This window comes from Condylura cristata, unplaced genomic scaffold, assembly GCF_000260355.1.
Source record: "Condylura cristata isolate star-nosed mole 26May11 unplaced genomic scaffold, ConCri1.0 scaffold00017, whole genome shotgun sequence".
Classification (NCBI taxonomy): domain Eukaryota; kingdom Metazoa; phylum Chordata; class Mammalia; order Eulipotyphla; family Talpidae; genus Condylura; species Condylura cristata.
Genome location: NW_004567118.1, coordinates 27495980 through 27508775, shown reverse-complemented (window position 1 = coordinate 27508775; position 12796 = coordinate 27495980).

Below are 12796 nucleotides of genomic sequence, written 5' to 3'. Positions count from 1 at the left end.
GGAGAGAAATGATGGACCGTTTCAGAGACTATTTAATATATGACAAAATTATTATATTCAGATTTTCCACAGTATTTAAAAAAGATAACTATTTTGATACTAGAATAAAGGAAGTTCTTTTAAAAAAGAGAAAAAAACTTTAATTGTGAGATCCAAGTGCAGTTTTAATAAAAGCTTGTCCGTGAACCATACATATGGCTGTCTGAGTTATTCAAGTTTGATAAATGGTCTCATTTTGTTCCTGCTGCATCCACTTGGCCCCTTGCTGTTGTTATCAGAAAGTCGTTGCTTTTGAGTTGTTTCTGAGATCTTGAAGTACTCCTTAACTGTTCTCCAAAGAAGCAGGAGTCTCTTTAGAGGGCTCGTCTCTGAGAGGGCTTTGGGTGGGAGCCAGCCTCCATGCTCCATGAGTGGACCACATGTCTCCTAGTCCCTCTAATAAATTTCCTATCACTTTGCACAGAGAAGCTACAGACTTGACCCCGGGCCTGGTCAGGTCCTTTCTGATGGGAACTATTTGTTCAAAACACCCGACTCCAAGAATTAAGTCTTCCCTCATACATATTGCATGACTCATTGGTATGTCTTTGCAACATCTTTTTTTACCCTTAAGAAGTAAGAATGGGTCTGCCCCACCACCACTCTGTGACATAGAATCCTTACTTTTAAGCAATTGTTAGAAGACAGAACTGAGAAAGTAGAAGGAGAGACCGCTTAACTAGAGCGGATGGTATGAATGCCAGTAGACCTGTGCGTTTGGAATTCAAAAACCCATCTTCTTGTCTAGTCTGAATTGATGTACTCTCAGGCAATGTGAAAGACACAGTTGTCCAAGCCCTCTTGGATTATGGGGCTTCCCTGGTTCTTTCTCCTCTGTTAATGCTCATCTGTCATCTTTAGGTCCCGTTCCTTTCTTAAATTCAGCCTCACTTCCTTCATTCTCTAAGAGAATGAGTTGTGATATAGACATGTTACCAAGCTTCTCTCCTCTACAGAACCTCAACCTTTCTCATGGGTGGATCCAGGGGTGACTCCCAATTACTGGCAGTGTTGTTGTAATGACCCATGAATTGGAGCACCCACGCAGGGCTCTGAATTTGGGGGGGTTGAGAATGAGGCAACTGCACACGGACGCTGCTGGACATACTTGCCATCCCCAGTCTCCAAGAGGGTTGCCTGAGGCCTCGTGGCATCCCCTCCCTGAGGTTGCTGAGCTTTTGGGGGATGTGGGAAGGATTTAGTGTGATTCCCTCCCAGACTGGAGGCATGGTTCCAACGTTGGCTGCACATTTGGGTGTGGCTGTCGACATCCGGTCAAGTGATATTTAAGGAGAAGCACTTGGATTCTTTATTCTAATCACAGAGATCCCTCTGGAAACCAGTAACTTTGTGGTGCTAGACAAAGGTTGAGAGACTGTAAGCCAGATAGGAGCATAGCCAGTAATTGCATTAGCTTAGTGGGGCAGAAGGGCCCACCATTCCTCCACTGGAAGACTGCTCCTAAGGCGTGGTCACTGATCTGATGGTAATGGCTCACCCTGGACCCCCAAAGTGTCCCCTAGGTCTGGGGACTAGTGTCAGGAATCTTGGGCGAGGAGGTCTTATTGATGGTGTCAGAAGCTCCTAGGGTCAGAGTTAGAGGAGAAAGACAGGGAGACTAGAAGGATATTAGGCCTTGAAGTTACAGAAAGCAGATAACAGGTAATAGTTCCAGCTCTGTGGTGGTGGAAATGTGAGGTTCTGAAACCGGGTGTGACCATGTTTCTGCCCTACTGGTCTTCAGTGGGGGAGAATGAGGTGGATAGGGAGAGAGAAGTGGACAGTGAGAGTCTCAGGAGTGTCCCTAGTGGAGAATTCTTGAAGCCCTACTCCCTCCACGCTTCTCTTCAGAGACCAGCTTTCCAGCTTTCCTCACATGGTTAGGGAAACCTCCCAGCTTCTCCATGCTTAACCTCTCAGCTGCATTTACGGCTCCTGTCCAGGTGTCATTTTAAACTCGCTTAAAATGTTTCCAGAGAGAATTTTTTTTTATTACAAAGTTTATTTTTACATCATTTTGCACTTTTTTTTTTTTTTTTAACATCTCGATTGTAATCCCCGCGGGTTTCCCATCACCATAGTCTCGTGCATTTCCCTCCCTCCCCCCCCCCATTTTTGATCCCATTCCCCACTCCACCCCCACAGAATGTCTTCCAGAGAGAATTTTAATGTTTCTGCTTTCAGGAAAATTTCTTTCTTTTTCTCATACTTTGTTTTCTTATGTTCTGGCAAGTATGTGAAGTTTCAGAGGGAAATGGAATTATAGTACCTTTTATTTAAACCACAATTGATGTACATTCACAAGTTTTGAGGCACTTTCCTATTTATTGATGGGTTCCTGCAAGATTTTCCAGTTCTTCAGATAGTTTACCCCTACCCCCCAAATTTCTCCCTGAATGTATATTATAGAAAAAGGGACCCCGATTAGAGTACCGCCAGAAGAGGCTGGGTATAATCACCATTTCAGAGAGGATATGGCTTACTCCAACTCACGTTCAAATCCTGGCCTCTGTGTTATGCAAAGTCCCTCTTCAGATTGACTCCAGCTCATGGCAAAAGAAACATTTCATAAACAGAATTAATCTTTACCTGCCACCTTTAACCTCAAGCAAGAGAGAATTACAAAGAGTCCCCAACAATGATCCATTTTTTTCATAGTTATATTCTATTATGTCCCTACCTGTGGATATATTTTATTATGTCACAGGTTAATTTTTCATCTATATGATGCTTGAAGTCCCTCAATACCCCCCAAAGCATCCTCAGTTAAAGTGACATCATGATGACACCACCACAGAGCCAGGACTCTTGCCCCTGAAGTTTTCTGTACCCATACATTTCTTGCAAAGGGAGGCATCAGGGTCTGACAGCACATGCGTGGTCTAACTTGTGTTGAATGAGACCATATTATTTGAGACCTGCCTTCACGATCCAGCACTTCGCTTGACATTAGTTTCTAAGAACCTACTGAGGATTTTCAGTGAGGACTTGCTGTATTTATTTTTAAATTTCATTTTTATTAAGGTATAACATTGAGTTCCTTTAGGGAATATAATGTTGATTGGATAACCTATGGCTTGTAATATGATCGCCAGCCGTAGCATCAGCTCTACACTATCACATCACAGAATTATTTCTTGGGTGGGGACAGTCAAGATCTGGTCTCTCAGCTGCTTTGATGTTTGAGATAGAGCATTGCCTGTTCTCACCAGCTGTATCTCAGCTCTCTGGAAGGACTGATTTTCTAGTTGTAATTTTGAACCTTGATTGTTGCTTAGGTTTTTGGAGCTTGCTGCCGAGCTCTACAAATTGGCCTCATTATTTTCAAATGTTGCTTATATATAACTCACTAATGCAAGTGGGTCACCATTTACCAATGGGGCGTTTGGAAGAGTTTTTGCTTTGATAAACAATGATATCCTGACAAGAAATTATTTCCTGGACTTCATCCAATACCTAACATAGGACAGAGACTTCTCGTGTTTATTTATGTTCTGATTTGAAGGAATTGCCTCTGATTTGAAGAAATTTTATTATTATTATTATTCTTTTATTATTTTTTTAACTATTTTTTTTCCCTATGTAGAACTAGGGTGTAGGCCAGAGGTGCAGGGGGTGAGAAGATTCATTAGAGTTGGGAGTAGAACAGGCGGGTCTGCTGAAATACATGGCTGAGGGGAGCAGCAGGCGAGACAGAAGAGGTCTGCTGTGCCATGTGGGTCAGCAACCTGGCCACCAGGGAGGTACTCAAAGATTTTTGAATAGAGAGAAAAAAAAAATGGTAGTGAAATAAAAAGAGAGCTGCTTAAGGAGGTGGCTTCCGTTTCCATAGGTGATGACTGTTAATATGATTGGCCTTGTAATCCCCACTAAATTTTGCCTCCAGTGGGTCTTAAAGGTGAGCTTTTCCACATAGCATTCATCTGCTTGGGTTGGATGCTCCCTCTTTCCCGTGACCCTGTCGTTTTGTTCCCCAACAGACATCTCCATATCCACTCTCAAAGGGAGCCCTACCTCTTCCTTTCCCTTCCGGGAACCAAAGACAATGGCTACAACACCTCAAACAGAAGCTTCTCCATGAGCCTGGAGAAAAACCTCAGCTGCTCAGCATGAAGCTGTGAGAGGGTGGGATTGCTTGGGGAAGTAGAAATGTAATAGTAATGAGGAGAATAAAGCTTGTGACCAAATGCTGGACCAAGTTTTTAGACTTTCTTTGGCTAGTAATGGAACAACTCGTATGTGAAATATTTCCCCTAAATTTCTACCCCTCCAGAATGATCAGAAAAAAGGGAAAGGCACCAGATAAAACTAGAAAATTGCAAGGGAAGCAACTGAGGCAAAAACCCTACTGATGTGGATCAGGATATGATCTACATGATCAGTGATTCGATCAAAGGCATGGACAAGAAGCAGAAACTAGGGGCTGCCAGAGCCCAGAGGAGGTGGGGACTTGGTTCCAGAGCATGATGCCTGGCAGTGGCTATCTGCTGCATGCTCCGACCCACATAGCAAGGGACAGTGCCTGGCCATGGGCATCCATGTGGAGACCATGACCACCACCCACAGTGAGTCTGCTGTTTTCCACCCTTGCCCCCAACCTTTATTTCTAGATGAATTTTCCCCCTATCTTCCTGTCTCCCTCGAAGATTTGAGCTTGTACTATATTAACAATTGTCCTCCTTATATGAAGATTAAAGGAAAATAGTGATTTAAAAAAGTAATCAGCACGCTGTTGGAAACAAGTCCACCTTCAGTTTTACGCATGCTTCCAAATGCTCAAGTTCAAGGAACAGTTCCTTCAGATGAGCATTTATTTTTATATTTCTCCAGGCACGTGAACTTTCAAAGGGGGCACAGGGATGAGGTAGGTAGGTAGTTTGCGTTTTGTTTCTTTCAGTGGAGAGGTGATACAGATATGACACAGGGGACAGGAATGGCCTCACCATTTCTTAGAGGTAGAAGGTCCCCTGATGAAGGTGGTATTGCTGATTCAACCAAGATGCCCTAGGCATAGCCTGATTCTTCCAGAAGCAGGTAGCTTTGCTGTCCCTCCCAGTACACCTGCTTTGTGAAATTTCCCCAACCCCACTTTCCAAACCGTGCTTTGAGGGAGCTCTTTCCCACCCAGAAAGGGAGGGTGATTCTGGCTAAGGGAAAATCAGGCAGAGACAGTTTTGACAAAATCTGGGGTAGATCTTACCCTTGGGATCCTAAGGCAAACAGAGTCCCCAGAGGTAACAGGAGCCAACCAGTCCCATTGTCTTATTTTCTTAGAAAATACCCCAGGCAGGGAGATCCTATACTTTTAACACACAAACAACAGTGTAAGCCAGTGCTTCCTCAATTAAAACAAAAAGAAAACAATTTTTTTATGGGTCTTTCCTTTTCCTTATTTAGACTGAAGATACTTCCTGGACTCAAGGGGAAGGTAAGTGGAAACACTTGGAACCAACACTATTTCAGCATCTGAAATTCATTAGCCAACATATAGATGCAGTTACTTGAAGTTACGGGATGGGAAGGAAAGAGAAGAGCTGGTCCCCTGCCTCAACTGTCTCTCTCTCTTTCCACCCCCCTCTTTCTTTCCCTTTCTCTGTGTCTCAGCTATCAATCCATCCATCCATCCATCACTCATCCATTCACCTTGTATGGATGGATGGGGGAGAGGGTTGGAGACAGCAGAATATTTTGTTTATATACTGTAGAAACTTCTTTAGGGTAAGACTGAATCTTGGGGTTATTTTAGCTTCAAGATGGGCAAGTATGTTGTGTTGGGATGTTTAAGTCTTAACCTCGCAGGCCCTTTTATACAGAACTAGGTTTTTGCCTTACTTGAGATTCTTGCAGCAATGGACCCTCATAGAACAATCCCATAGTCCTTTGAGCCAGAATTCTGTACATACCAATTTTGAAATTCTCATTTATTTTAACAAAGTAAATGAGTTAAACATATAACATGAATTAAATGAATGAAATGAGATGAATTAATTTTAAATGAATTAAAATATAACAGGTAAAGCAAATGTTAAACAGTTTCTTAGCCAGTAATTTAGCTTAGAAGAATAGCTTTTGGGGGTGGGCCCTCTCCCCAGTTTCAGCTCAGTGCTGGCCTCTTGCACTCATCTTCTAGAGCTCCTGCAACAAAATACCATAGACTGGGGAGAGAGAGCCTTAGACAGAAGAAACTTTCCTGTAGTTCTGGAAGCTAGAAATCCAAAACTGAGCTAAGGACAGTCCTGGCTTCTCCCAAGGTCTCTCTCCTTGGCTTGCAGACGGCCGCCCTTTCACTGAGTCCTCAGGTGAACTTTGCTTTGTGCATGTCCACGCCGGTGTGTCTTCTTATTAGGACACCTGTCCAATTGGATTAGGGCCCATATAAGAGCCTTTCTTTAACTTAATCACCTCTTTCAAGGCCCTGTCTTTGAAACTGTCGCATTCTAAGATGCTGAAGGTTAGGATGTTAACAGTTGGATTGGCGGGGGACACAGGTCAGTCCATAACCCTCTCAGGTGTTCTGATCGAGCTTGTGTGCACCTGAGCCCAGGGTGCTCCCTGTGTTATTCCTCATTATCACATGCATCTCAGCTTTCCCAAGCCAGGGTATGTGCTCATGGATTGACATACTGAAAGCCTTCGCTGAAGATATTAAGGTTGTAAGAGCTGCTTTAAATTAATTATTTAAACAAGTATCAGGTGATTTGAGCATTATCTGGCAGGTAAATAGACACTTGCCCTCTCCAGTAAAACAAGGTGTTTTCCTGGATTATTTTCATGTCCTCATTCCCTGTGAAAATGGACTCTCCTAGGAGATCCCTTTTAAACTGGACGGGACTTGTCTCCACACATGACTATAACCCAAAGGGGAAAATGCAGTCATTTATCAGTCAGTTCCTTATTTGACGTGGAACTGAGTAATTGGTTGTTTCAATATTTGGCACCCTGTGAGATACATTTGCTTGTGTTTCAAGGTCACATTCCCCAATGGTCCACCTCTGTGTTACCTGGAGATTGATGGAGAATCAGGCAAACCACCTGTTGTCCAGGATCCACATGTCCACCACCACTGCTGGCAGATGGGGTGGTTTAGGTTTATATGTTTGTGCTCTCAAGCAGCAACAATAATGGATATTGGTGAGGTGGAAGAAGAACATCTAAGGCAGAGCCCCATGAAACAGATGGGGAGCCTGTGAATGATTCTGGTCAGGAAGCTAGTTAGTGGCACGACTTGGACAGGAGAACAAGAATGAAATGATCTGTCATCCCTGAAATGACCTGTCATACCTTCTACCAATAACTCAGTAAACCAACTTCAAGTTTTTGTCTCTTACTTCAGGAACCTACCTATAAATACGGGTGTCAATATTTCTGAAAGTATAAGGTTATTTGTCATATCACTATGAACACTGTACTAAATAACCTACACTATATTTACACTACTAAATAAATTACACTACATTTGTAGTACAAAGCAATGCTGTGACAGATGCCATAACATAAAATTCTACCCATGGGATCAAATGTAGGGCAGGGCTTGTATGGACAGCTGGACAGCTCTCTGTGATTTGATTTTCCAAGGGTGATCAGATGAGGAGGTTTGGAGGGCCCGTGAATGACCAAGTAAAGTGTGTCCCTTTCCATAGCTGAGTCAAACTCGGAAACAGTGGGATTAATGTTGGATCTGTTTTTCATTCTGGAATCAGAAGGCTGATTACATCGTGGCTCTCCATTGGAACTTCCTGGGTCCGCTGGCTGCTTTCACTCTTCACTAATCCGTGGAAAATGCCCAAGCCCATGTTGGGTCTCAAGTGTGGTGTCCCATAGGAGGAAGGTAAGAAGACTCAGGAGAGAGATGTGTGGCACTTTATCGTCCAGTACAGTGCATATTGGAAGAGTTAATTAAATATTTCCAGTAATTTTATGATTCTATGTTCTGCTTTTTATAATTTCTTTTGAGAAAAATCTCTTCTAATCCTTAGCCAGTAGTTTCCTTGCCTGACAACAACCTTGAATTACAGATATGTTTATGTTTATGTATAAGTTACTTTTCTTTTCTTTTTAAAAGATTTATTTATTTGTGCATACAGAACTGGGGTACAGGCCAGAGGCTCAGGGGCGGTGAGAGGCTTCACCAGAGACAGAGTGGAAAACAGAACAGGCAGACTGACAAAGTACACTGCTGAGGGGAGCAGCGGGCGGGTCAGGAGAGGTCTGCCACACCATGTGGTCACCTCTGGGGCAGGCGGGAATTGAACTCATGCGGAAGCGGCTTTAGATTCTCAGTGCAGTGCTTTAACCTGCTGTGCCACCAGGGAGGGCCCTGTATAAGTTACTTTTCAAAGGAGCTTTTGATAGGTCATAAGAAGACCACCTTGGGCAAATAATGGTTAAATAATATTTTAATGCAATTTTCTCATGTTTTTCAAGAATATGCTAAGATAGATTGGATAGTAAATAACTTATGTATAGATATAACTGCTTCAAAAATTGAAGAAGTAGAAGAACTAGAATATAATATAGTGGCTGGTAGCTGGGGAAGGTTTCCTACCTGAAAAAGCACAGTAAAGACTATAATAGGGAAAAGCAAAAATCTGATTTCAAATGAAATTACATTTCTTTCTACATCAGAAGAAAACTAGAAAAATATTTGGGAAATGTATACAAATTTATATGCCTATATATGTATACAAATTTATATGCCTATAAATATATAAGTACACATATTACATATGCCATATATCTCCTAAACATATAAAAAGTTAAATAAAATATGAATAAAATATACAATTCCTAAGTCATACTAGCTACATAGCAAGTTCTCTGCATCTATATTCAATTTTTTATTTTATTTAACTTTTTTAAAAATTCCATTTAACTTTAATGTTAAAAGGCATATTTTAATTCTAAACGCCAGTAGTCTGTACCCTGATTATGGTGTGCATATCTATTCTGAGGAGGAAACTTTCCACTGGTTTCCTGCCCACATTTTCTTAGGGGGGTCTCATTTGCTTTACTTTCAACAAGACATTTCTACATCTAGCACTCAGGTCTATGTTCTCCCTGAGCCCTGAATTTTCATTTCCAACTTCATGCTGGAAATTTTAACTTGTCTTATCACATCAGATTCAATGTTTTTAACTCAAATAGGTCTTTCACTCCCTCTTAGAAAAATAGATCCTACTCTGTAAGTGTTAAGTTCAGTCTCTTGCCCATCTAGGTCATAGACCTGCTAGTCATTTTTTATACCCTATTTTCATCTTCAAAGTCTTCCTTTTCAGTATATCCCACAGCTGCAACTCACCCCATATCCACTTTCCTGGCTCTCACTCTTTATGCATAGAATAAGCTCACAACCTGTCTCTCTGCATCTTCTATACATTAGGTCTTAGGAATAGACTAGCTTAATTGTAGATATAGGTTGTGTAGGATGTTAATTAAATACAAATCTAAAAGAGGTCTGCAGATGCCAGGGTAGATAGTACAGAGCCACTGAATACTTTGGACCAAGTGAGCAGCATAATGAAAGCTCTATTTTAGGAGTGTTCCAAGTTACAATCTGTTATCCTTTTCTTTTTTAGAAAACCAAGATCCGTGAGTCACAGCTAAAACTATATGAAAGATTTGGAACAGGTAGGGAATATTCTCATTGTAAGCATTTGTTGAAAGGACAAAGAAACTGAAGGTAAACTCTTGGTGAAATATTTTGACTTTGATGTTTTCATATATACTTTGACCATATATACTTTTACTATAGCCCATTTTTATTTTTTGAGTAACCTTGTAGGAACCCTAGATAGCCTCAGCCAGGAACTTCTCAAATATAATTTAACCTGTAAAGTAGCCTGGAAAAAATATTTAAGGGACTTGGTGGGTCATTAAGCCTCTGAAGGAAACCACAGGTCAATTTGTGAAGGAATCAGAAAGATCCGTTAGAGATTTTCTTGGCAGTGTTGCTCAGCAGTTTTAGATTAGTGTTGCTCTGAAGTAAAAGCTACAAAGGAACTTGTATAGCAAAGAACATACAAAATGTAATTTCCACTAAGACTTTAGGATGTGTGGACAAGGACTTTAAAACAATTGTAATTCAAGAAAATAGAGTGAAGAATTTCACCAGAGAACTGAAATCTTTTTTAAAACTGTGAAATGGGAATTCTAAAAATGAATGCCGTGTCAGAAAATTAACTCAGTAGATGGATTTAACAGTAAGAATTACATGGCAAAAGAAAGATGAATAGATTATATTGGTCAATAAAAATATCTGTAAATAAACAAATGGTGAAATATTCCTTTAATGGAATCCCCATGCAGCCAAACCAAAAACAAACTAAAACAAAACAAAAAAACTGATATATGTAACAAGCAGAATGACTTATGAAGAAATTATATAAACAAAAGAGGCAACCCAATATAATTTACTTTATGATTCCATTTGTATGAAATTCAAGAACAGACAAGGGATATTTATGGGTGATGGATATCAAGCAGTGGTTAGTCTCAGGGACAGGTATTGACTAGGTATACAGAATCATTCTGGGGTCATAGAAATGTCCCTTAACTTGATCTTTGGGGTAGTTGCTTGGACATGTGCATTTGTAAAATTTGGCTGAACTGTACACTTAAGGTTTATGTACTTTTTTTCTGGATATAAGAAATGGTTAACACACAAGGGATTATGGTGATATGGTGGTTGGAGGTTTATGGGGGGTTGCACCTGAGGGGAGAAATCAAATATTGTACAAAAATGAACAATGATTTAAGAAAAAATTAAAAACAGTTTAAATTTGAAAGATGCCAGAGATTCCTGTTTATTCTTTCTAGCCTTAAGGTTTTGCTTATTGGCATTCAAGTTGGGTTTGCAAATACACATTGAATCTCTGGGTGGGGACTAGAGATAACCAGGAAGGACTTGATAGAACTGTTGGATGAACTAGCTTTGAAGGAAGGAAGGGTGATACTCTGTGGCTAGAGATTAGATAAAATTTTTAGCCAGATCAAATTTTTGAGTGGCTTTCTTTTGAAAACATTTAAAAATTTCTCCTTGGAACAGAACACTTAGCTAGCCTGTTGTTTTCAAAGGGTTTACATTATGAATGAACAAAGGTAGAGGATTTTTATGCATACCCCCAGTTATTCACTATGTAAATGAAATGCATCCATGTCTAAAATGAGCAAACCTTCATTGACTATACCTGGCATATGGTGGACTTGGGTGAGTAACCATAAACCTCGCCCTTTCTGATAACTGGCTCAGTGAAATGAGCCAGTCACAGCATTGACACAGAATGGATTCAAAACCCTCCTCCCTCTTCTAGGGCCCCCATCTGTGCCTACAGGACCATGGTAATCTGGGACCAAGGTCTTCTCACCAAGAAACCTGGTTTAAGTAATTCTTTAGCTATGAGAAGGTAGCTTCTTATTCTGAATTATTTATGATGAGTGATGAAAAGAAGGAAATGTTCTAATACACTCCACCTTCCTATTTCCTAGTGAGAAGGTTTGTGGCACAGAAGCCTCTCCTTCATGCTTAATTTTATTTTAATGGAAGAAATGTTGTTTTACAACACTGTATGTGACTTAGAGAATAGGCCTCAGGGGTACACCCCACCCTGCCCACTCATCAAAGCACCCTCAGTCCTTTACCCTCGGCCATTAGGCCCCTCCCCTTTTGTTCCTGCTTCCACCCCACTCCCCTTAGCCTCAATTCTGCAGTCACATTTCTAGGGTTTGTTTTGCTTTAGTTTTGTCAGTTCCTTAATTTCCCCCCTCTATATGCCACATAGGAGTGAAATAATGTGGTATTTGTCTTTCTCTTTCTGACTCATTTCACTTAACATAGTTCCTTCCAGTTCCATCCATATTGTTACAAATGACAAGAGTTCATCATTTAGTATGACACACCCCCTTTCACCAAAGTTAAATCCTCCTCTCTAGCCCACCCCCTAGTTTTCAGTTTATTGGCTGAGTTTTCTTTATTAGGCTGTGACATATCCCTTCCTGAGAGGGCAACAGGACCTGACTGGATACAGTGACATCTGAAAGCCAGTAGCAGCATCCAGCCAGAGCGAGAGCCTGGAAATTCAACTGTGGGCACCTACCAGTCAGACAGCCAGTCCGCTGAGGGTGGGTCTGCCTGGCGGTCTCGGCTTCCCTGTATCCCGGGCTCCCTTGGTCAGCTGGAGAGGAAGAGTAGAGCAGACCCACTGGCAGGACTCTTCCTGCTCTGTCTCTCCACTTCTTTTAGGGGAGCCCCAGGTTCTGAGGCCTGCCCCACTTAGCAGTCCCAGTTCCCCCAAAGTGAGCTTTCAGGTCTACTGCAGATTTTGCCAGATATAGCCCTTCCCTGTAAGTGGTTTTGCCCCTGGCTTCCTTCCAGTGATCTCACCTGAGATCTGAGAGGAAGCAGAGCACTTAAAGGGAGCAGGTCAGGACTCCACAGTCTGCATCTGGGTCATGGCCAGGCCCCACCTGGCGTCCATCCCTAATGTGTCCCCAGAACTGACGGCCTGTGACCCCAGTTCCAGCCCTTCCTGCCCCAAACCTGCTATCTGTTCTCTGGCCACCAGTCAAGCTTTAGCCATTTTCCCGCTGCCATTGCCTGCCCAGACCTCCTATCCTCCCTGAACACCCCTATAGCACCCCGCAAGCTCCCCATGCCCACAATAATAAAACTTCTTGGGCTAGAAGTTTGATTTGCCTCCTCTGAGTTGCCTTACCTGCTGCATTGCTGACCCACGTAAATTCTGACACCTTATTTTTGGGG